The following is a 26,247-nucleotide window of genomic DNA, read 5'->3' as shown; positions in this document are numbered from 1 at the left end:
TCAGCTTGTGCGATTAAGATGTCTCAGAATTAGACCAAATTAGCTAATTTTCCAATTTAACGGTGACCTGTTTTTAACGAGCTTGAAGAATTTATTATGTATCCCACACTTTCTTAAAAAACAAGGGGGTAGGGGTTTTTTACATGATATTTTCCCATTTTTATCCTCATAAAAGCTCTGAGGCAGAGACTGACTGAGCAGGGATTTGAACTCAGAGACTTCTGGTGGAACATTATAACCATTAAGGAAGGGGCAGCTAACCATCACCAGGCCAAGGCCACAATGAACCACTGCCAGCTTTCTGGAGGCTGAAGTGGGGGTGGCAAGAATGGCTGTTAGCTGCCTTCTAAAAGGGGATGCAGCACAACTGTGTGTGTGTGTGTGTATATACACACACACACACAAGCGCGCGCGCACACACACACACACACACACACACATATATATATATACACACACACACCCCATATATGTGCACCACAATGGAAGCATCATTTAACTAAATAAATAAATAAATAAAGGCAACAGGGGAACCGGGGGGGGGGGCGGACAAAAACACATTTAGGTGGCCAGATATAGACCACAGGCCACAGGTTAGCCACTCCTACACTATACCAAGCAGATTGCATGATCAGCCCAGAGCTGCGCTGCCTTTCCTTGCTCCTGCTTTCCTTATTCTTTGTTGAGCGCAATGCCACTGCTGCCATAGGTGTGACTTTTGAATCTCTGAATCTACCGATCATTATCTGATATTGAAAATACATGCATTAAAGGCATTTAGCAATATATCACATCCATACTGGGTACTTTCTTGTCATGTGCGGCAAGATGCCAACTATGCTTATCCTAGGTTGTTTAGAACAGTATTTTTTATTGTATTTTCATAAAGTGCAGCTAAAGAAAAACAGTCCATTCGCAGAGGTTATTACAAAGCATACATAGCTTGATACACAGAGGAGATAGGCTTAGAATCACATAAAGGCATGGTAAGCTTAAGAGAAAAAAGAGAAACTATGCTTTGCTATGTTGCTATGAAATTCTGACTATTATGGGAAATTTAATGCTGACAAATATAACTGTGCATAGACTGCCATTAATCAAGGGGTTAAGAACTATATTCTAGAGCAGGCTGCAAGGCTCTGATTGCTTGAGGTCCTTCTTCTCTCCAGGGGGAGAAATAAAAAGGTCAGTTTGCCTTTTTCAAATAGTAGACTCCCAGTCTGGAAGGACGGGGGTGTCTGCTCTGCAGACACATAAAGCATCATTATGCAAATTTCTGTATTTTGCTTTAAGATGTACAGTTCCTGTGTCTATATTTCACACTGCATTGAAAAAAGTAAATCTTTTTATGCTTAAGTAAAAGACTGGTCTGATTATTAGTGCAAAGGGTAGCAAATCCCAGGTGCCCAGAATAGGATTCCATATAGGCTTAACAGCCTTAGTCCCTGCTCTATTGCTGTGCAAACTATTAAACTCTGCTGCAGAAGGCTTTAAGAGATTTGAATGTAGGTCCATTCAAAGTTATCTAAGGATGTCCAATGAAATGAGTGCTGCCAAGGTTTTTGATTGCTGACAAAATTTTACTACATTTAGTATCCTATGGATAGAGTCACTTATATGATGTACCAGCATAAAGTCTACTTTATATGTATGAATACATGTTGCAAAGAAAGTGATTTAATCTTGTTTCCAAGGGAGCAGACAAAACTTTTCCAGCCTGACTGACTACTGACCTAATTCTGCAGCCTCTCGTTCAAACTGTGCTCCAGGGCCGTCTTAACCATATCTGGCACCCTGGTGCCAAAATCCCTCCAGCACCCCACCCCACCCCCGTGAGTGAGGCGGGCAGGAGGGGCGCACAGGGAACTGAGAGGCGCGGAGGAGGCAGCCCCAGGCTCGCGCTCCCTGTGCGCCTCCGGAGAGCGGCCTGAAGCCGCTCAAAAACTGAGAGGCGTGGAGGAGGCCCCAGGCTCCCGCTCGCTGTGCGAAGCTCCGGAGGCACATGGGGAGCGCAAGCCTGGGGCTGCCTCCTCCGCGCCTCTCAGCTGTTCAGGCGGCCCCAGGCCAGCGCTCCCTGCGCGCCTCTGGAGAATGGCCTGAAGCCGCTCAACAGCTAAGACAGAGGCATGGCAGAGGTGGCCCAAGGCTCGCGCTCCCTGCGCACCTCCAGAGAGCTGCCTGAAGCCACTCAACAGCAGAGGCGCGCAGAGGCAGGCACCAGCGTTCGGCGCCCCTTCCGCACCCCTGATGGCCAGGCACCCTGGCGCCTTGCGCCACCCAGCCTGAGCCTAGAGACAGCCCTGCTGTGCTCAGAATTGTTTCTGCTTAAGAATAGTAACCCTGAGTGTCTAGGGGGCAATGTGACTAAAACATAATTTATATTTACAATCCAAAGCTCTTCTGTAGCTTGCCCCTTACACTTACAAAAGTTGCTCCAGCAAAATATGTTTTGTTATACTGTACTAACTATGCTAGTTAGTTGAGATACAGTCATACCTCGGTTTAAGTACGCTTCGGTTTGAGTACTTTCAGTTTAAGTACTCTGCGGACCCATCTGGAACGGATTAATCCACTTTCCATTACTTTCAATGGGAAAGTTCGCTTCAGGTTAAGTACGCTTCAGGTTAAGTACGGACTTCCAGAACCAATTACACTCATACTTCGGGTTGAGTACACTTCAGGTTGAGTACTCCGTGGACCCATCTGGAATGGATTCATCCACTTTCCATTACCTTTTATGAGAAAGTTCGCTTCAGGTTAAGTACAGACTTCTGGAACCAATTGTGTACTTAAACTGAGGTACCATTGCATCAAAAGTTATATTGTTGTTAAAATGATTGAATTGCTTACTGATTATGATTTCTGTTGACTTTTCCACCTATGAGGTTACCACATTTTACATCCCAACGTAACAGATTCATGATTCTTATTTATAGCTAACCATGAGCTTCAGCATGCCAAGGCAACCTTAAATGGATTTTAAAAACACCGTGCTAGATGATAAGTGACAGCACTGAGCCCTATAAAGATATGTCAACCATTTAAGTAAACAAAATATGCACAGTACTCTTTAAAAATTTATGGGTGGTAGACAGAATGAAATTAATGGGCCTAAATTAGTCACGTTCATTCATTTCAAGGCATCTATTCTGAGTAAAACTTAGTTGAATGCCATCCTATGCCTATTTAAATAGAAATGACTAAAAAACATATTTCTATCAACATAAAAAAGCATAATTGTCTTTAGAGCAGGAGGATTTCTCATGTATGTTTTGGTATAGATACCCCTTGGAGAGTCAGAAAGCTATTTGCCATAGTTAAATAATAATATTTGCTACACCATTACACAATAGATAATGGACAATGGCATGACCAGCAACTCATATTCTATTTTATAAATCTCATTTTTTGTCATTTTCTCTCAATGAAAATCCAGCATGCAACACTTCCAGGAAAGTCGGGGTCTTCTGGTTGAATCATAGAATCATAGAGTTGGAAGAGACCAGAAGGGCCGTCCAGTCCAACCCCCTGCCAAGCAGGAAACACCATCAAAGCATTCTTGACATATGGCTGTCAAGCCTCCGCTTAAAGACCTCCAAAGAAGGAGACTCCACCACACTCCTTGGCAGCAAATTCCACTGTCGAACAGCTCTTACTGTCAGGAAGTTCTTCCTAAAGTTTAGGTGGAATTTTCTTTCTTGTAGCTTGAATCCATTGCTCTGTGTCCGCTTCTCTGGAGCAGCAGAAAACAACCTTTCTCCCTCCTCTATATGACATCCTTTTATATATTTGAACATGGCTATCATATCACCCCTTAACCTTCTCTTCTCCAGGCTAAACATGCCCAGCTCCTTAAGCCGTTCCTCATAAGGCATTGTTTCCAAGCCTTTGACCATTTTGGTTGCCCTCTTCTGGACACGTTGACAGGCTACCCTGATGACTACATGAGACTAGCATAAGGTAAAGGGACCCCTGACCATTAGATCCAGTCGTGACAGACTCTGGGGTTGTAGTGCTCATCTCGCGTTATTGGCCGAGGGAGCCGGCGTTTGTCCGCATACAGCTTCCAGGTCATGTGGCCAGCATGACTAAGCAGCTTCTGGTGAACCAGAGCAGTACACGGAAACGTCGTTTACCTTCCCGCTGTAGCGGTCCCTATTCATCTACTTGCACTTTGAGGTGCTTTCCAACTGCTAGGTTCGAAAGCATAGGATTCTGGAAATAGGGATGGATAAACGTTTCAATTTCTGTTTCTCTAAGTTTCTAGTTTTTCTAATCTTAATTTCAGTTCTCCACATTTCCACAACAGTCTGCAATTTCTTTTTTTTTGGGGGGGTGTGGTGTGTGTGATGAAATCCTCATGAAAATTCATCAGCATTTTAGTGTAGATTTAAGAAGACGAGAATAGCCAATGGCCCATCTAGTGCAGCATCCTGTTCTCACAGTGGCCAATGTGAAAAAAGTGAAAAGTGGCCTGTGGGAAACCAACCAGCAGAACAGGAGCACAAGAGCCCTCTCTCCTTCCTCATTTCCAGCAACTGGGATTCAGAAGCATTGCTGCCTCCAACTGTGGAAGTAGAGAATAGCCATCCTGGCTAGTAGCCATTGAGAGTCCTCTCCTTGTGATGAATTTCTCTTAAAATACACATTTTTGCAAAGCAATTTCCCCTAATACAATGTTTTTTGGTATATTATTTTCACTAATATATGCACAAGTTACCCTAATATATACATTTTGTACACATTACTTAGCTGGAGAGCTGCACTGAAAAATTCAGAGAAGTGCCATTTTCAAAGCTGGGCTGAGTTTTGGTTTGTTTTTTGTTTCAGAAAGTGTGGATTTGGTAAGTTTGCCTTTAAATGTAAACCGAATCCAATTTATTCCCAATCCCTGTTTGTAGGTATGGTTCCTTAAAATGGTTGATTGGTGAGACCAGAATCCATTTATACATGATAAATTATTCTGCGTAAAGACAGGGACACATAACCTAACAAAACAACACAAGACTAACCCTAGAAACTGTCAGTAATGATGCCAAATCTGGTTTCCAAACCTATCTACCAGGAGTGCAAACTCACTGCTGGGAAAGGAGAAACTACTGTAGAATCTTATCTTACCTGTCCTAATGGTTGCTTACCTTCTCTGAGTATAAATGCCAACACAGGTCTTCAACCTAGAAAGAAATACAATACTTTTAGAAGTATTTCCTATTTAGAATCTAAAGGAGAATGCAACACAAGTTGAATGAATGAAAGAGGCACAGTCAAGTTTGTGTGATTATATAGGATTATATAGGGTTGCCATATGTCTGGACACATCCGGAATCTTTTTCTTCTTCTTCTTTGGTGATCACTCATAGCCAAGTAAGATTGTCTTCCATAAACATGGTTTTAACAATGAGTCTGTTAAGTGACTGTGGAGGCCAATTCTGGATCCGCACGTCCTTCCATAGTGGGGACATTGGTTTCCGGGTGGGAGTTGATCACGGTGTAGATTTGCCAAAAGTGCCTTCCTCTTGGCACGTTTCTCCCTTGCATCCTGAGATCTGGAATACTGCAACCGCAAGCAGTGTCTGGTTGGAAATTGGTGAAAGGTCCAGGAAAATCCAGGTGTATGGCAGCCCATGTCGGCAGTGTCGTTTTTGCCAACAACTTTGGCCAAAAAAAGCAACAAAAAAACTCAACAACTTTTCTGTCCGGATTTTCACTTTCTGAAATATGTCAACCCTAGATTATTTTCATGATAATGCATCACTTAAATATTTAGTTTTTAGAAGCAGGTATTTGGTAGCATAACAGGCATGGCGGGGGGGGGGAGGCATTCTATGATCTCTAGCCTGGCGCTGCTAGATATGGAAGAGCAGTTCTTTTATTACAAAAACTGTGTCCCAACACCACAATTTGTAGCTTACCCTGCATTAGACTAAAAAGGAGGCCATGCATCCTCTTTAATGAAGACTCAGGTGCAGTATGTCCCCTCCTCTTGTGGAACCCACAGCTCAGATCTCACGGACGCGACAAACCTGAGTTGCACCACTTCATGCTTACATCATTGAATATGCTTTCATACACAAATATTTCCTGCATACAGAAAGGTACCATAGCAGAGAAAAGGCTGAGCTAGCAAACTTCTTCCTTGTAAACTAGCTTTCTATCCAATATTATCACAGTACCTTCAATATATTTTTATTAGGTAAAGGTAAAGGGACCCCTGACGATTAGGTCCAGTCGTGACCGACTCTGGGGTTGCGCGCTCATCTCGCGTCATTGGCCGAGGGAGCCGGCGTATAGCTTCCAGGTCATGTGGCCAGCATGACAAAGCCGCTTCTGGCAAACCAGAGCAGCACATGGAAACGCTGTTTACCTTCCTGCTGTAGCGGTTCCTATTTATCTACTTGCATTTTGACGTGCTTTCGAACTGCTAGGTTGGCAGGAGCTGGGACCAAGCAACGGGAGCTAACCCCGTCACAGGGATTCGAACCGCCGACCTTCTGATCAGCAAGCCCTAGGCTCAGTGGTTTAACCACAGCGCCACCTGGGTCCCATATTTTATATATATATATATTTATTTATATTTTTATTAGGACCCCTCAAAATACCACAAAATTGTGAGCAAATTCCAGTTTTCCAGGACTCTTTATCAAGCCATATGTTGAACAAAGAAACTGGGTGGGTAGAGGGAGAGAAAGTATGGGTTTTTTATTCCCAAGTCAGTTCCTAAGGTGGGGTGTCAATAGTGTCACATAAACATAACTGAATTAGCCTCACATGTATGCACCCATGGCTATTGCAGCAGAAAACAACAACAAACCAAGAATAATATGGATTAGTGTCCTATTTTAAAAACAGAAAACATTCACTGCAGTCATAGAATCGTAGAGTTGGAAGAGACCCGAAGGGTCATTTAGCCTGACCCCCTGCATTGCAAACATTAGAAGTGGAAATGATACATATGCACACACTTCCCCCCTATATCTGGGGTGATCTGCAGGTGCACAGTATCCTTGGGCTGCCAGAGACCAACTTGGACAGTCAAGAAAACTGCACCAGCATAAGGCCTTGACCCATGCTGCTGGCAACCTACTTGCTTCTCTTCAGTCTCGGCCTTACTAGATGGTGGGGAGGGGAAGAGGTGGGCATCTAAAGATGTGAGCTGTGTGCCACATGTTCTAAGCTAGTTTCCCTCACTAATTCCCAATAAAACTTTTAAACAGTAAGGCTAGTTACTCCTTTGCAGCTTAAACAAGCACAAAGGGGAAAGTGGGATGAGCTCAGCTTGAATGACATACCATATTAGCCTGAATATTAGACACACCGCCAAAGAAGTCGCACCTTTAAAATTGAAGGGGGGGAAAGAGAAAACCCAGGCTGCTGGGGGGGGGGGAGCTGCACCACTTTGCTGACGGCCCCGACGGCTCAGGGGAGGCTTGGGAGCTGTGAGCAGGCTACACACCCTTGTCCCACGCTTCTGGGCTGCTCTTGGGGGGGGGCAAAGTATTGCAACTCCCCCCCCCCTGAAAGCAGCCTAGGAGCATGGGGAAATGGCACACAGCCCATCCATTGCCCCCAAGCCTCCCCAGAACCGTTTGGGGAAAGGGAAGGTCGTGAATATAAGTCACACTTCAACTTTTCGCTGTCAGACTTTGGAGAAAAAGTGAGGCTTTTATTCGGGCCAATACGGTATTACCTGTAAAGGGAAATGGAAGGATAAAGAAAGCAAAACATATGCAACCAATTACACATCTCTCTGTCTTTGTCTCTCACTAGAATACTATCCAATACAAATTACCACCCCATCCCCCCAAAAAACAAAAACAAGAGCAAGCTTGTTCGTGCAGTTTGAGAACTCTGTGGGCCTGCCTGCTTCTCCATTAACTTTATCACCCATATTTCCGAGAAGAGAGACAGACACATTCTCTTGCCCAACACACACTCTGGTTTCCAGAGGAGCAGCCATGTTAGACTGTCACAACAAAAAAGGAGGGGGATCTTTTGTTATAGCAGAAGCTTTTGTGGACTAGAATCCACCGTAAGATGCATGAAGTTGTCCGCAGCTGGCAAAGGACCTTACGTTTGTCTCCACAGTGAGGTGTGTACGTACCTAACATGCCAATTCATGCACCTAATGAAATTGACAGTCCACGAAAGTTTATGCCATAATAAATTTGTTAGTTTTAAAGATGCCACTTGACTCCGTATTTTGTTCATTCTGCTCTCTACAAAGCTCCTGGTTCTACTGATTAAAATAAAGGTTTGCAGTTTTTTTAAGCATCATGAAAAGTACAGTCGTACCTTGGCTCTCAAACAGAATCCGTTCCAAAAGTCCATTCAACTTCCGAAAATGTTCGAAAACCTAGGAGCAGCTTCTGATTGGCTGCAGGACCTTCCTGCACCCAATCAGAAGCCCCATCAGACATTCGGGTTCCAAATAACATTTGCAAACGGCAACACTCACTTCCGGGTTTGCGGTGTTCGGGAGCCAAAAGGTTCGAGTCACAAGGCGTTCGACAAACAAGGTACCACTGGACTGTAAAGGGAAACAAAAGGGGGGTTCAAATATATATCATTTGTAGCCAGAAGATGGTGCTGCTGTTGCAGTAAAAATCACCCAGTTGATTCAGACCTGTCAAAGAATAGAGTACAGTACATTGGTAGAAAAAGGGAATGTTTCCTTATGGGTCAACAAAACTGCCTTTACACTTGTGCATAAAATTCTAATAGTCATCTCAATTAACTATTGAAATTGAAATACTTTATTGTCACTTGTAAAACTTGTATGCAGTGAGATTACACGAGCACCACCACTCAGCTCTCTTAGTCTTAATTCCCCTCGTTTACTGACGCACACCCACTAACCCCGAAAGTCAGTTGCCCTGTTGTTATCTTTTCATTCAGCAGCCTAACAGCCCACGGATAGAAGCTGTTCTTTACCCTGTTGGTGCAACTAATCATGCTTCTATATCTTCTGCCCAAGGGCAGGAGATTTTAAAAAGTGCCGGCCAGAGTGTGAATCATCCTTAAGAATTTTCCTCACTCTCCTGAGGCAATGGTCTTCTGCGATGTCATCCAGCGGATTCATGGGACAGCCCATAATATCTTGTGCTGTATTCACCACCCTCTGTAGGCACTTCCTGTCCGTTGATGTCAAGCCAGCATACCACACCGTGATGCAGTATGAAAGGACACTTTCTATTGTGGACCGGTAGAAGGAGATCATTAAATGTTGATTGACATTGTTCTTTCGCAATACTCTAAGGAAATGGAGTCTCTGTTGGGCTTTCTTAACCACCTGGGTTGTATTGATTTTCCAAGTAAGGTCTTCACTGAGATAAACTCCTAGGAATTTAAAGGAAGATACTCTCTCCACACAGCCCTCCCCGATGTACAGCGGGGCTAGTTCTCTCTTCCTCCGGAAGTTCAACACCATCTCCTTTGTCTTGCTGATATTAATATGCAAGTTGTTCTCTAGGCACCATGTAGATATTTTTTGGGACCTCCCCTCTATACACTGATTTGTCTCCACCTGTTATTAGACCCATTATGGCGGTGTTATCTGCAAACTTAATAATTGCAGTAGACGGGTGAGATGTTAAACAATCGTATGTATAAAATGAATACAGGTAGGGACTTAGCACACATCCCTGTAGTGTGCCAGTGCTGATTTTTAAGGAACTAGATGTTACTTGTTCAATCCTCACTGTTTGTGTTCGATCCCCGTGACGGGGTGAGCTCCCATTGCTCGTTGCCTGCTCCTGCCAACCTAGCAGTTCAAAAGCACATCAAAGTGCAAGTAGATAAATAGGTAAGCGGGAAGGTAAACGGCGTTTCCGTGCGCTGCTCTGGTTCGCCAGAAGCAGCTTAGTCATGCTGGCCCACATGACCCAGAAGCTGTACACCGGCTCCCTCGGCCAATAAAGTGAGATGAGCGCCGCAACCCCAGAGTTGGTCACGACTGGACCTAATGGTCAGGGATCCCTTTACCTATAATCAATAAACAACATCCCGACATACGTAGTTCTCCGGTCTCTCTAGATGACTTGCTGCAAGTTGAAAGGCATTAGCTATCACATCATCAGTGGACCTATTTCTTCTATAGGCAAACTGATGTTTATCAAAGTCCGGTGGAAAGCAAGTTCTAAGGTATTGAAGGGCCAGTCTTTTGAAGCATTTCATCACTACAGATGTTAATGCAACAGGTCTGTAGTCATTCAGCCAGGTAATTGCCGTTTTCTTTGGAACTGGGACAATAGTAGCTGCTTTTAGGCATGATGGAACACAAACCATTTGCAGCGAGATATTAAAAATCTTTGTCAGGACCCCTGCTAGTTGATCAACACAATTTTTGACCACTATCTCCAGCACCCCACCTGGGCCAGCCGCTTTACTGGGATTCACTGTACTACTAGAAACAAAAAGAATAGCCAAATTCAAATCTTGTTTAACCCATATACATCAATTATACAAAAACATAAATCACTCAGAGCATGATTTAAAACAGCACAACCAACTTTACATATTACATAGTACTATTAAACAGCAGCATATTACAAAGAAGTGAAATGCTACATTTATAACTTAACTCAAACCCCATGTTATCTGGCTTTATTCCCTCCCAACTTCTATGGTCCTGAATTTTGCTGGGCCAATTCAATTTTTTAATAGAACTATGACAAGGAAGCCCTCAGGATCAAATACGGTCCTAGGGGTCTGGCTCGTCAGCAGAAAGACCAGCAGGTCCGCTTCCTCCCCAACCCCTATAATAGTTTCAGTGGTGTACAGTGCTCAAAAACTTGCCACAGTTCACAGCTCTGTGTGTGCAAAGGAATGCATACTTAGAGCAGTGTATTTTTGTGATTAACCATGTGTCAATCATCACGATTTTATATTAAGGACGGATTAAAAAATACAAATACAGTGCTGAAAGGACACAAAACCCTAGAGAAATACCTTGAATGTTCTCACACAAAACTGTGAATGAGTTTGAGGGAGGCCCTCACCCATCATCCCTTCTCCTTCTTCCCACCATTCCATCCTTGCTCTCCAAAGATAACATTACTGTACTTTGCTCATCCTTAAGGCTAGTAAAATGAGGAAACACCTATCTGCCACCAACTCACAGTGTACCTGAATCAATGGTTCTAGATTAGATCCATGCTTCTTCTCAGCACAGCTACCGGTAGCGAAACAAAAATAGATCTGTTCTAAGTCTGGCATAACAGCAGCATGGCAGTTTCCATTTGCCTCTTTCTCTGCCTCCCTTTTGACTTAAACAGGCTGCAGCACTTAAGATAAAAAGGGGAAACACAACGAGCAGTCAAAAAAGGCAGCATCTACCGTAGATATCCTTCTCCCCCACCCTTTGCTCTGCAATTCATGTGCTCCTCCAGCTGCACACACAAAGGGATTTTCCCCACATTTAAGATTCAGAGATTATATTGTTATCCTGAGCTGCCGCCCGCAAACTAAAAAACAGCAAATAATAGGAAACCAATTTTAATAACATTTTTATATGTCAGAAACAGAAGCAGTCAACTCATCAGCTTTATCTGATCCCCAAAACAATTTTATCTGGTCCCTGATGTTCCTACTATACAGGGCCAGCAAAAACCATTTTATGGCTTGAAGCAAAGGATCAAATAGTGCTTCCTTTCTGCCCCATCCCCTGCCAAAACAACCTCACACATTTTGACCTGATAAAGCTCTTCCTAACAAGTTGATGCAGAATGTGCACTCTGAAAATCCACCAAAATCCATTTCCTTATTATTAAAACCTGATGTCTTTACTGAGCTGAGCTCCTGGCCCTAAAAGTAGGCCAAAGTGTGCAAAAAGGGATACTTGAGCTACCTAAGACTCTCCCCTGGTGGCTCATAACACAATGTCCACCTAGTCCTGTGCCAATCATGAAAAATGTGAGTGCAAATTACGTCCCACTCAGGCAGAAGAAGCCGAGCTCCAAACTCCTGCTTCCCATCCTCCCACCCTATAGAGAGAGCCATGGTGGCTGCTTGAGTGGGTGTGCTCTGGCATCACTGTGTATACAGTATTGTGATGCAGAAGGCTGTTCTGGATAAATACCCTGATATCAGCTGTTTTATTACAGAAAAATTTCAGAAACAGACTGGAAAGAGAAATTGCTGAATTGGAAATCATTACCAAGCTTAAAACCACGGAGCCACCTGGGATGAACAGAGATATCGGATTCTTATCTCATTATGCATGATCTAGCTTTCTTTAGCCTCAGCTGTTGTTTTTTCCCCGCAGGACCTATTGCAGTAATCAGGAGTCGTTAACAGCCATTAACAGGTTTACCACTCTTACAGCCCATCACCCATTCCCATCACACACACCCCACCCTCTGAATATATATATATATAAGGGTCTGGTTGCTTCTGTTTCAAGTGTATCTGAAGAAGTGTGCATGCACACGAAAGCTCATACCAAAATAAAAACTTAGTTGGTCTTTAAGGTGCTACTGAAGGAATTTTTGTATTTTGCTTCGACTCAGACCAACACGGCTACCTACCTGTAACTAATAATAATTCAATCAGACATGGATGTCTGATTGTTCACCATTTTGTTAAGTGCATGTGTTTTAAAGTATCCCCCCCCCCTATCTCAAGCTAAGATGACATAGGATCTGTACCTGCGAAAAGTTCAGGATTCCCCAGTCCCAATACATAAAGATAATGTTCAGGAGCAAAAACCCTGAGTTGAAGACAGCTATTTTTCAAAGGCTATGTTACAAATAATATTTGTTTCATCTTCTTGCTTTATTTTTTCACTGAGATTACTGAATCATTACTGAATAGTTTATTGAAAGAAAATTCACAAATGAGAGTTTGAAAGATATTTTAACAGCACAGTTCTAAACATAGGTACTGAAAAGGAAGTGCCGCTCACTTCAAAGAGGCTTACTCCCAAGTAAATGAACACAGCCTAACCACTTAAAATGGATTAAAACATAAACTGATCATCTTCACTCATTTTTAAAGGCTTCACCCTTTGCATTAAATATGCTTTCTATTTGGGCCATGCCCCCAAAATTTTGACCAATAAAATTATAAAACAACAGCCATTGCCCCGTCTAATTTTTATTTCTTTTCACAGGATTCAGGTAATGCAGCAGAAATAATGCCTCACTGGACTCAAATACCATGTTGGTGGATTGCCACTTCTCTGTGGAAGTGAGGAAGGCACGCTTGGCAAATCCACACCGTGATCAACTCCCTCCTGGAAACCAATGTCCCCACTGTGGAAGGACGGGTGGATCCAGAACTGGCCTCCACAGTCACTTACGGACCCATTGTTAAAACCGTGTTTATGGAAGACAATCTTACTCGGTTATGAGTGATCGCCAAAGAAGGAGATTTCTCTGTGGTTTATATATCTAATAAATTTTTTCCACGGTCAAACAGCTTTTATTGTTAGAAAGTTCTTCCTAATGTTTAGACAGAATCTGCTTTCTTATAACTTGAAGCCATTGGTTTGGGTCCTACCCTCCAGAGAAGGAGAAAACAAGCTTGCTCCATCTTCCATGTGACAGCCCTTGAGATGTTGGAAGATGGCTCTTTTATCTCCTCTCAAGTCTCCTCTTTTTCAGGCTAAAGATACCCAGCTCCTTCCACTATTCCTCATAAGGCTTGGTTTCCAGACCCTTTACCATCTTGGTCACCCTTCTCTGCACACATTCCAGCATGTCAAGATCCTTCTTAAAACGTCTTTTTTTTTATTTCTGTCCTCCCATATTGACAAAACTTGTCTTAATGTAATACTGAGGGGAGGGAATATAAATGCAAATGTCCTAAATATGCATTTGTCATCTTCCATGCCATGCTCACTCAGCTAAACACTATGCGAAACACTATTGAAACATGGCTTCTGATCTAACTTGTTTGGACAAACCAAAATTTACAAATTGCAGCATCTAACAAGTGAGCAATCCTGCCCACCTGTAAAATTTGGCATGGCAGGGATGGGGAAATAAGAATCTGGTCTGCACCTGAAAAGTTTCTCCACCTGATTTAAATACTCACCTGCCATCCATAGGCAACACAGAACTCTGCAGAGTAAGCAGGCTGCCAGCAGGGCAATGGGTCACTCCATCTCTCCTCTGTGTTCATTATAGAACTGAATAAATGTTAGCTAAGGTATGGTATACTTTGAATGATACAGTGGTGCCTCGCTAGACGAAATTAATTCGTTCCACAGGTCTTTTCTTATAGCGAAAAATTCGTCTAGCGAATCCCATAGGAATGCATTGAATTTTTTTTTATTTTTTATTTTGCCCATATTTTGCCCATTAATTGAATTTCAATGCATTCCTATGGGAAACCGCGATTCGCTAGATGAATTTTTCGTAAAACGCATTTGTCTAGCGAGGCAAGCTCCGCTCGAAAAATCCTTTCGTTAAGCGGAAATTTCGTTAAGCAGGGCATTCGTTTTGCATTTGTCTCTTATGTAAATGTAGCAATCACTTCTTGCTGTATTGTTGCAGTAAAAAAGCAAGGAATTTTGAGTTTTCAAAGGTTCTCCACCCCATTCCCCCCACCCACTGTAAGTATGTTTACATCTTACTAGGTCTGAACTTTCAAACTTCATTTCATGCTTAATTTTTTTCCTTTGAGAAAGGAAGGAAAGGCAGAAGCTACAGTCACCAAACAGGAAGTAGCTTACATCCCTCTAGAATCTCCAGCCTGCAGATGACCTTCTGCAGGCAACAGATAATAAGCAATGTACTATATTATGTTTTAACAGGTTATGAATAAACAGATATTGTATTTCCTTAAATGATAAAAAATAGGAAAGGAAGAAGGTGACGAAGTAAGAGACTTGGATATCTCAAACATTTAAAAGAATTCAAGCCACATTCACACCATGACACACTTCTCCCCAAAGAATTCTGGGAGTTGTGTTTTGTTAAGGGTGATGAGAGTTGTTAGGAAGCCCCTATTCCCCACCTTGCCGACAAAGGTCCATATAGTTAAAGCTATGGTTTTCCCAGTAGTGATGTATGGAAGTGAGAGCTGGACCATAAAGAAGGCTGATCGCCGAAGAATTGATGCTTTTGAATTATGGTGCTGGAGGAGACTCTTGAGAGTCCCAAGACGATCAAACCTATCCATTCTGAAGGAAATCAGCCCTGAGTGCTTACTGGAAGGACAGATCCTGAAGCTGACTCTCCACCTCATGAGAAGAGAAGACTCCTGGAAAAGACCCATGTTGGGAAAGATTGAGGGCACAAGGAGAAGGGGACGACAGGACGAGATGGTTGGACAGTGTTCTCAAAGCTACGAACGTGAGTCTGACCAAAATGCGGGAGGCAGTGGAAGACAGGCGTGCCTGCCTGGTGTGCTCTGGTCCATGGGGTCCCGAAGAGTCGGACACGACTAAACAACAACAACATTCCCCTCCCAGAGCTATAATTCCCAGAGTGGCTTAATGATCAATCCTTCTTCACAGGGAACTCTGGAAAGTGCAACTCTGTGAGGGAAATAGGGGCCTCCACCCATGGGACGCGGGTGGCGCTGTGGGTTAAACCACTGAGCCTAGGGCTTGCCGATCAGAAAGTCGGCGGTTCCTGGTTTCATCAGAAGCAGCTTAGTCATGCTGGCCACATGACCCGGAAAAACTGTCTGGGGACAAACGTCGGCGCCTTCAGCCAGTAAAGCGAGATGAACACCACAACCTCAGAGCTGTTCGCGACTGGACTTAACTGTCAGGGGTCCTTTACCTTTACCTTTAACAACTTAGCAACAAACTTGTTCCCAAAGTTCCCAAAATCTGTGGTGGAAGCCATGTTAAGTTGTATCATAGCACCAGGGCCGTCTTGAGCAGATCGCGCGCCCTGGTGCTGAAGATCGCTCCACCGCCCGCCCCACCCTCGCAGGGTGCAATTGGTTTCCGCGCGGCGCCCTCCTTGCCGGGCCGGCGCCCAGCTTGCCAGCCCCCCGCGCCATGGTGCACTGCGCCACCGGGGGTCTATGAAGAGCCGGCCCTGCATAGCACTTTAAATGTATAGTGCGAATGTGGTTGCATGGTTCCTTGTTTGTCAGAGCAGAGAAATGGGCCTGACAAGCAGAATTGCTAAATCTCACCTATATTGGATGCAACTCAGTATCTCACACTGGTACAGATATTGGGCTACAACCACAAACGTCTCAAAACCAGAAACTCCAGAGTTTGTTCTAAGAACAAAAATAGAATCCTGTGGCACCTTAAAAACTAAAGAAGTCTAAAGGGCTCCTGTTCATCAGATGAATCTTCCAAATGTGACACAAAATTATTTATTGTCAAATCTGGAGCCACCTCTTTCTGACCACAACACTTAGTCAGGAGCACAAACCATAGTGCAGGAGACAGAATGGTGGTACAGTTTGTTTGCATGACAAAAGCATGTAGACTATCATTCCAAAAACACTTAGCAAACAATTAAAATAACCTGCCAGGTATATGCCTAAGGACTGTATCAGCTGGTTCTTGTATTATGAATACAAAGCAAAAACATTCAAGCTGTTTGAAGAGAAAGTATTCAGGTTTTTTACAAACACAAGACCAAATGATGGCACAAGTAAAACTTTAGATGTCAAGGCTAGCCTGCTTTTTCCACAAATAGGCCATAATTTTAAAGCATACATATTTTGTAAGTGCATCCAACTTTGCCTAGAAACCAATGATGACCCATACAAATGCATAATTCCCTGAAAGCGACTATTCCAGAATTTTACATATTTAAGAGCACATTCATATGCCCTAGATACAGCAGCTGGGTAGCTTTAGGGTTTACTGAAGTCCCACTACACTGCCATACTACGAGATACATCTGCCAGTCCCAGCTCTGATGTTATGTCATGATGATCAATTACAGGTGAAACTCAGAAAATTAGAATATCGTCGAAAAGTGCATTTATTTCAGTAACGCAACTTAAAAGGTGAAACCAATATATGAGAGATGCATGACATGTCAAGCCTTTATTTGTTGCAATTGTAATTATTTGTCATTAGGCAGGTCAATTATAAATGGAATGCAATTAATGAAATGTGATAGTGATGTTTATTTTTGTTTATTTTTCTATTATTGTAACTATTTGTTTTATTACTGTGGAATTTCCAAAAGAAAGCATTTGTAAAAATTAAAAGAAAAATAAAAAATAAAAAGTTGCATTACTGAAATAAATGCAGTTTTCGACGATACTGTATTCTAATTTTTCGAGTTTCACCTGTATATCCCTACCACAAAGTGGCAGTGTGGGTATGTCAAAGGGAAGAGCAGATTTACAACAAATCCCATCCTCTCGTAGACCTCACTGCCAACTCATGTACTGCAACGGAAGAGGTGATGACCCTAAATTTCTAACTCCATGTATGCCAGGATCCCTGTTGCCTCCAATAATAATCCATTGGGGGGGGTGTTAATTCAATTTATATACACTCTCAGAGCAGCTCACAGAGCAAAACCAGAACACAAAACACAAAATATATAATCAAAATAAAAACAACAAGCGGTTGCTACTATGCAAGGCACACTCTGTGCAGCAGATTGTGGTGCAGAGTAGTGATATCATGGTGCTGTTTCCGCATCAGCAGGCATTTGATTGGCTCCTTTCACACCTGGCTGACATGGGGATATCCCTGGCATGCCAATCTGTGATTGGTGGGAGTTGACAGTGTTTCCAGGCAGGTGTGGGGAGCAGGGTTGCTCTGCTCTCTTTTTGTGTGCTGATAGTGCACAGAATCCTGATTAAGTTATATTGGCATACATTGGCTGTCAGAATGCCACAATTATAGGATTGTCAAGTAATGGTGAGAAATCTTTCCAAACTAATGCTTTCTATACCCTGCCTTCTTCAACATAATTACTGTATCTAAAGACTCAGAAAATCACAATAGAAGGCATACAGTATGAAGCCTAGTGCTGCAATTAGAAAAGAAAAAAGGAAGGAAACATACAAATTATCCACCTATAAATAAATAAGAAATTCAGGGTGATTCTGTGCAAAATCAATATAGCTAAAGTAACTTGCATTGCCTTCTGCTGTAAGAAAAGAAGTAAGACCAGAACCCAGGCAACAGCATAGGCTTTTACATAAACTGCCATTTTGCATGCAGTTTGTGTTTGATTCATATATTTCACCAAGTGATCTTACAGTGGTGTCTATAGGCTCCAAAGGCATAATCACAGATCCACAAAAACAGGCATCACAGCCAACCAAACCGCCATCAAATCACAGAACAGGGCTGTGGGCACAGCTGAACAGTGGCAAAAAGAGGGCTGTTGAAGGGCTGAGCAGAGGCCAATGGGCCCAAGGTTTCACCAGCCCTGCTTTAGATGGTGAACAAAACCAAGCTCCATGTCTGTAATCTAATGACTGAAAATACAGTTGCAACAGATAGAAATAGTATATCTAGTCAGATATGACCACAGTACATTTTAATTATTCAATAACCAGTTTTCTGTTGCTCTTGAAAGTAGTGCAACTGAAAAACCTTACTATAAATAAATTATCTTTGTTTGATCATTTATTTGCCAAGTATCAACTTTGATTAAAAATGCAGGATTCAGTAATTTAGATCCACCTGCCCTGCAAAATGATGTTGCCATCAGCATTTGCCAAACATAATAATGCCTTACAGCAACACTGCCTTTTGTACTAGTAAGAGGTCATTTGAAAATCAATTGTGCATTCAATTATTCTTCTGTTCCATTTTGAACAGTGTTACTTGTTTCATAATCATAATGGCTTTATCTGTTTTTATAATTTTTTATAATTGTATATTCTATTGTAACCTGCCCTGGGACCTTATGGTGAAGGACAGGTACGAAATATTACACACACAAAAAATACTCACTAGTAGTCATTTACCACCATGAATTTGTGACAGCTAAGGCTCAATTGTTTGCTCAATTTTTATCAAATGAAATGGGAGGGGAGAGATTGACACTGTGCATCAAAACAGGACTACAACAAAGTCTCCCATGCCTATCTTAGGCTAAAGTCCTAACCCACTTAACTGAGAATATGCTCCAACGAATTTAGTATGACTTAGTTCTGAACTGACATGGTTAGGAGTGAACTGTTAGTAATGGAAAATAAATCCTAGATTTGTGCAAATTCATTTTCAACCCCATGAACTACACTGCAAAATATGGCATTCCTAGATTACATTTAAAAGTATAACACTTAAAATATATGTATTTTATTAGTTTGCAGCATTAAGAACATAATACACACATAAAATACCCCCCAATCCAGAAGATGAAATTTAGATAATATATCCAAACTAATTTTCAAGTAATCAGTTCAAGTAATAGTTCCTATCCCTGACAACCATTTCTGTAGAATGAAGTACAGTACAAGCAGGTCTTCCTATCCAAACAAAATGCGTTTTCAGGAAATTGTTTGTTAGGTTTGTGTTCACACAAGGAGTCTGATGATTTCCATTTATTCCTATGGGAAGATTTCTAATGTGTTCCCGACCACATAACTTTTATCCCAAACTGATGAAAAAACAAGGAAAATCCTCTGAAACCTTGCAAAAGGAAACAAGGGAGGAAAGAATGCTTTCTTATTTGTCTGCTTCCCACTCCCCCACCATGGTTTCTGGCCAAATGGCTGTTGCTGACCAGTAATACAAAAGAGCAAGGCTTCTTTAAGGCTGCTTATTTGTTTACAGTACTGCACGCAGGTCCAGCTGTTTGGATATCTGAATGTGCAGTGTGTACAGTGAGGATTGGGTACTAATTCCTCATGTTTGGATAAGTGATTTTTTTGTATAACAAGTGTTTGAATAGGGGGACTGATCCTCTTGTTGCACTATGCAGGTGTGCTCCTCCCAGCAGTCATTCCTCCTCTGGTCACTGCTGTGAGTACCCAACCTGACTGACTCCGATGCTGTAGTTGTCGTCGTAGGGTTAATGTTGCCTGGCTCCATAGGGTTGACGTCGCCTGGCTCCGACCTCATCAGCCAAAAAGGACTCTTCACCTGCTCAATAGGAAAGGATGCCCACCTAAATTCCACAAGATTATTGTGTCCTTCCATGAGATGCGCGGCACTGCCCAGTAAGATGACTCACGCTCAGATGCCTTCCCGATAAAGGATGGTGTGAAGCAGGGCTGTGATCTTGCCCAAACTCTCTTTAACATATTCTTCTCCCTGGTGCTCTCACATGCCTTCGACTCAACTGAAGACAGTGTGTACATCCATTCAAGGAGCGACAGGGGTCTGTCCAAACTGGCATATCTCCACACCAAGACAAAAGTGTCTTATCCAAGAGATGTTGTTTACAGATGACATGGCCTTGACAGTGCACTCCAAGGAAGCTCTACGTCTACGGTGTCTAAGAAACTATTCTGCACAAGCCTGCATGGAGTTCAGCGTTACCAACGTCCTGCGTCAGGATGTCGCCAGCATGCCATGCATCAGCACTAGTGACCACATGCTTCGAGGTGGTAGATGATTTTGTCTACCTGAGCTCCACCATAACCAGTAACCTCTCCATCAACACTGAGCTGGACAAGCATACTGGCAAGGCAGCTACAGCAATGGCTTGCTTCTCCAAAAGGGTCTGGGAGAGGGTGACATTAATGACCAATGCAAAAATAAAGATCTACCAGGCTTGCATGTCGAACACACTGCTTTATGAGTAGTAAGACTTGGGCAACCTACACCCACTAGTAATGACACCTCAATGCCTTCCACATGTGCTGTGTCAGGAAGATTTTGGGGATCACATGGTAGGACAGAGTGTCAAAGAAAGATATGCTCTCCCAAGCCCACATTCCCAGCATGTTTACACTCCTGTGTCAGCAATGTCTACGCTGACTTGATCATGTCCCAGAAAGGAAGGTGGCAGGATCCCCAAGATCATGCTCTATGGGGAGCTGGCTTCAGGCACCAGGCCCGGTGGCAGACCAGCTCTGTGTTACAAAGATGTCTGCAAACATAACATGAAGGCTGGCAACATTAACCCTGCCATATGGGATGCCCCTGCAGATGACCACAAGCACCTGGAGACAATCAGTCAGGTTGTGTTTCCACATCAGAGGACAGAGGAGGAATGACCGCTGGCAGGAGCACAGAAAGAATAAATGCCGTGGTGCATCTGCAGCAGCACAACCAGGTGCCTTCATCTTTACATCTGAAGTTCAACTTTACATCTGAAGGCGCACAATGTTGCATTTGCAGATATCTTTTTAACACAGAGTTGGTCTGCCAATGGGTCTGCTGCCTGAAGCCAGATTCCCCATAGAGCATGTCCTTACTTTTTCTATTTAATTTCTAAAAGTTCTGACTACTTTGTTAGATGGGAATGGCAGTTTCTCTGTTGATCTGCTCTTTACAGTACAGTACATTGACAGTGTCATACTTCTTTTTTGCTTTGATAGGGAACATTTGGTTCCTTTTGAATGATTCTTTGGCTTCACTTTCTGTTGGGAACATCAAAGCAAGCATGTAGATCATCAATAGAAGGGCCCCAACATCCCGAAAAAAGCACTTGAGAAAATGAGGCTACACTCCTATGCCTATTTTTCTGTGAGAAAGCACTAATGAATGTAACTGGCTGCATTTCTTAACAAAGATGCAGAGGATTAAATTAAATTGGACCCACAACGCTAACCCTGCTTATGAACACAAGCTGTGAATATCCATTAGGTTTTGTAATGTAAAGTAACTTTTGGTGATGAGGGTTCAAACTGTTTACTATGTGTTTTCCGTGATGCTAGCTGCTTTCTGTCTCAGCAACATCTATGCTGGTTTGGTCCACAGAATGGAAAATGGCAGGCTCCCCAAGGATGTGCTCTACAGAGAGCTGGCTTCAAGCTCCAGGCCCAATGGCAGACTAACTCTGTGTTACAAAGATGTCAAAAAACATGGCATAAAGGCTGGCAGCATTAACCCTGCCATGTGGGAAACACTTGCAGATGACCACAAGCACCACAGACCAGAGGAAGAATGGCCACTGTCAGGTGCGCAGAGAGAAGAAACACCATGGCACACCTGCATCAACACAACTGGACACCTTCATCTGTCCCAGCTGCAACAAAACATGTCTCTCCCATATCAGACAGGTCACCAACAGTTTGACTTCACCACTGAAGGTGCAGCCTTCCATTGCTTCCCAAGATAGACAATTGCCAACCAGGGAAGAAGAAAAAACAGGTGCTTTGAGCACATCTATGTGGTGGGGAAATGGCATACAATATATTTATTTATTTAAAATATATATATACTGCTATCTCATAAAGATATATCACAACAGTTTGCAACAATATAGCAAAACCAAACAATAATATTATAAAAACCTGTTAAAAGCAAAAAAGAAATTAAAACAAACATCAACAGACCACTGCAGGGGGTGTACTCTTAATTGCCTGCATAGCCCTGGTGGAATAGGAAGGGTTTTAGCAGGCGCTTAGAAATTGGTACAGAATCATAGAATTGTAGAGTTGGAAGGGACCCCAAGGGTCCTCTAGTCCAACCACCTGCAATACAGAAAGGCTCCCGCTGAATCTCTATTGGCGGGGTGTTCCACAGGAGTGGACCTATTACACTAAAGGCTTTGTTTTTCACTGTTGTCATATCAGCCTCACAAACTCAAGGAACGCACCAATATACTCCTGCAGATAATATTGGTGTTTGAGCTAGAATAGAAGGGTTCAAGTGAACCTTGATGTATCCTGGATCGAAGTTGCTTAGGGCTTTGAAAATCAATAAAATAACAGTGAACCTGGCTCAGCAGGAGATAGGCAGCCAGCGTAGCTGTTTTAACAATGGTGCCTTATGTTCTCAACCAGAAGCTCCCACCAGTATTCTTGCCACAGCATTCTGCACAAGATGTTGCTTCCTAACCAGACCCAAGGGTAGCCCCACATAGAGTGCATTGTAGTAATCCATTCCCAAAGTTACTCATGCATGGAATAATCGTCAGGTTATCCCTGCCCAGGAATGGCCTTGGTTGGAGAACCAGATGAAACTGCTAAAAGGCACTCGTAGCTACAGAGGACACTTGGGCCTCTGGTGACAGGGATGTGTCCCAGAGTACACCCAAACTGCACAGATTGCTCTGAAGAGATTGCTCCTTCAGGAGTGCAGCGCCCACCCAGAACAGGCAACTTGCCAATTTCCCAAACATGAGAATCACCCACCCAAAGGGCCTCCATCGTCCCAGGATTCAAACTCCCTCTCCCCACCTCATCTCTTGCCAGGCTTTGCCTGCAACAGATCACGACACTGGCTCCTATAACCAACTTCTCCTTAGAACTGGCTTTACTCAGTAAATGCAGCACTGAGCCATGGATTATTATTTATGGGTCATTTTTCTATGAACTGAAATACTAAAGTGATGTATAATTAAAACAACATAAACAAATTAGGAAAATTATTGAGAATGTGATATGAAAGTAAAATTATTGTGCTGGTAATTAAAAAAATAAAAATAAAACAACAATTCATTACTTGACTGTAGCCAAGTAATTACTCTGCACCCTTAGTTCACAAGTGTAAAATGGGAATTAAAGTGACACAGAGATCATTAAACAAAGGTTGCTTAAATTAGATTTATCTGAAAATCAAGGAAGTTATTGGAAAGTTAGAGATTCTAAATACAAATGGATTGCCAGAGCAATATTTTCAACATCCCATCTTCAGTTACATTTTGACCTCACTGAGCATTCAAAAATAGTTTCTCACACCCAAGTAGCATTCATCTCATTTAAAATTTTGACACTTTGTGTCGTTCTGAGCTTCAAAGAACTGAAAGTATACTGTTACCCTGAAATATTTCAAAACAATTATAGACTCAGAAAAAACTCTAATGCTGATATATAAGCCTCCCATACCTGCTGCTGACAAAAGAAATAGTCACTGTCCCCAGCTTGTTGTTGGCTTTTATTAAATTTTATTATTTGTTTTAGACACCCTGAATGGCACAAGGAAGGGTGTAATATAAATATTATGAAGAAATAAACAAGACATTTATATTAATTTTGCACTCTACCAATATCCCCAAAATCTTTAATTCTTGGATTTACTTCTTCCATAATAAACACATAAATACACTCTTGTTGTCCTGCTGTTCCTTAAGAAAACAAGCAAAGAAATGCCCTATGAGAATTTCTACAAAATACATGTACTGTACTGTATTTCAATTCATAATTCATATTTCCCAATTTCTGAGCTGTAGCTGTAGTTGCCCCTCTCTTGTTGCTTTTTGTGTGCAGTATACCACAAGAGTCCTTATTTCTGCTAATGCCAAAGCCGGAATCACTCTTAATAAAGACCATAATGTTTTGAGAAGGTTTTCTCTATCTGTAACTGTCTCACTGTATTTACAGGCGCTCACGTTTTCTAGGAAAGGCAGGGAATTCTCCCTATTTGTAACTCTCTTTCCTCAAAGCAAACTATTTATTGGCATCAGTAGTAAGTGCACTGGAGAGTTTATTTGAATCTATCCTCAGGAAAGTAAACTAAACCCATGTTTCTATTTTAATCCTATTTTAAACAAAGTTAAAGTAATTTTAACACTGAATACTTTAAGCTCATTTTGATCTTTTTCGCAGCTGAACCAAGACGTTTAATCTGACCAACTGTTACTCTTTTATAATCCATATTGCAAACATGCTGCTGACTAAAGCAATAGTCACCGAGTGCCCAACTTGAATCAGCTATAGATTTCTAGAATCAACTGCGATCAGGCTCTTGCATGTTCACTAGCGAGGAGAAAAGGATCCCCATGTAAACAGGTAGGGAAGAAAGGGAGCAGGCGATGAGCTGCCTCCCGAGGGTCCCAAGGAGACGCTCCGGAGTCAAACCGCTTTTCGAGAAGCTCAGCACCCCGGGCGAGGCGGCCCCGAGTGGAAAAGGCCAACGAGGCCCGTCGGACTCACCTCCCCCCATAGCTGCCAAGTTATCCCTTATTTTAAGGGATTTTCCCTTATGCTGAATAGGCTTCATCGCGAGAAAACGGAAAACTTGGCAGCTATGCCTCCCCCTCGCGCCGTGCCCGGCAGCGCCCGCCTTCTCCCTGAGGTGCTGGCTTTCTGCTTGCAGGGACCACTGGGTAGCTTGGGGGGGGTTGGGGTGGGGGCTTAAAAGCGGCAGCTCCTTCCTTCCCTGCTTCTTCTCCTCGCCGCCGTCCTCCCCGGCCCGCCGTCACGTGTGGACGCAGCCGCTTCCTCGGCGCGTGGAGGAAGAGCGAGCGCCGCGCAGGCCCGGCGAGCGGGGCGGACGAGGGGCTTTGCCGCCCAAGCCTTCGCCCGGCTGCCTCCCCGCCCGCGGCGCCGGAGGACGGGTCGCCCGGGAGACGCGCGGCGGACCTTGGACAGCAGCAGCAGCAGCAGCAGGAGGAGGAGGAGGAGGAGGAGGAGGAGGAGGAGGAGGAGGCTCCTCTCCCTCCGGCCCCGGTCCCTCCGGCGCTGCACCTGCCTCCGCCGCGCGGCTCCCCCCTCGGCCTGGGACGAGGCCCCGGAAGGAGAGGTGGCCTACCTCGCAGGGCGCCCGGAGGCGACCACCGACCGAGACGCTTCGCCGCCGCCGCCGCCGGATCCGCGCAGCCTCCCGCCTCTGCCCGCCCGGCCGCCTCCCTCGCTGGGCCGGCCCAGTCAGTCAGGCAGTCAGGCAGTCAGTCAGCCGAAGGCGGGCGCGCTCTCGCTCCTCGCTCGCTCTTTCCGTGGCCGCGCCCGGCGCCAGCCCCCCCGCGGGACAACGCTGCGACGGGCGGCCCTGTGTCGCGCGGGAGGAGGGAGGGGCGGAGCCCAGGGGAAAGGACCGCCCAGCAGGCGCGGCTGAGGCGCGCATGCGTGGCTTGGCGGTGCGCGCCCTGTGCTGTCTCCCTCCCCCTCCCCGCCCTCTGCACCCCGAGAGGGACCCGCGCGCGAGGTTCTCCGTGGAAAAAGGGTCTCGGGCGGAAGGCCCCCCCCCCGTGGGAGGGAGGAGAAGCTTTCCCTCCCCCGCCCCGGAACCGGCTCTCGCCTCTTGCGTTCTGCTTGTCCCTCCTGAGAAGAGGAATGTGGTCCCTTTTTTAAAGGGAAATTCCCTTATGCTGAATAGGCTTCCTCGCGAGAAAAGGGAAACCTTGACAGCTATGCCCCCCCCCCTGCTCTCTGTAATCGAGGATTATCCACAGGGACTCGCAAGATCCGCTTTCGCCCGTCTCTTAGTCCCCACATGATGATCCCTGGAGCACGACGTGGAAGTGTGTGGACATCTGCAAAGGTCAGGGATGCTTCTCAAACAGGAGGCAGAGGCCG

General features: G+C 43.9%; 1 protein-coding gene across 11 annotated transcripts in view; it reads right to left on the bottom strand.

The window, feature by feature from the left end:
- The window catches only part of ADARB1 (adenosine deaminase RNA specific B1), a 58,245-nt gene extending 32,514 nt beyond the window's left edge, over positions 1 to 25,731 (bottom strand). For 4 of the 11 annotated variants that reach the window (XM_035139742.3, XM_060282489.2, XM_088675818.1 and 1 more), the window contains exons 1-3: positions 25,484 to 25,731; positions 8,456 to 8,527; positions 5,139 to 5,174 (exon numbers count right to left, since the gene is read on the bottom strand). The gene's annotated coding sequence lies outside the window, so the exon portion shown is untranslated. Of the gene's footprint in view, positions 1 to 5,118; positions 5,175 to 5,912; positions 6,012 to 8,455; positions 8,528 to 11,124; positions 12,168 to 24,983; positions 25,133 to 25,483 lie in introns of those variants that run through there. The other 7 variants (XM_060282497.2, XM_088675766.1, XM_060282493.2 and 4 more) reach the window with 7 other exon arrangements.
- Positions 25,732 to 26,247: the final 516 nt, after the last annotated feature.

Source organism: Zootoca vivipara, chromosome 1, assembly GCF_965207765.1.
Source record: "Zootoca vivipara chromosome 1, rZooViv2.hap1.1, whole genome shotgun sequence".
Lineage (NCBI taxonomy): Eukaryota > Metazoa > Chordata > Lepidosauria > Squamata > Lacertidae > Zootoca > Zootoca vivipara.
This window is presented reverse-complemented; position numbering and strand designations above follow the sequence as displayed.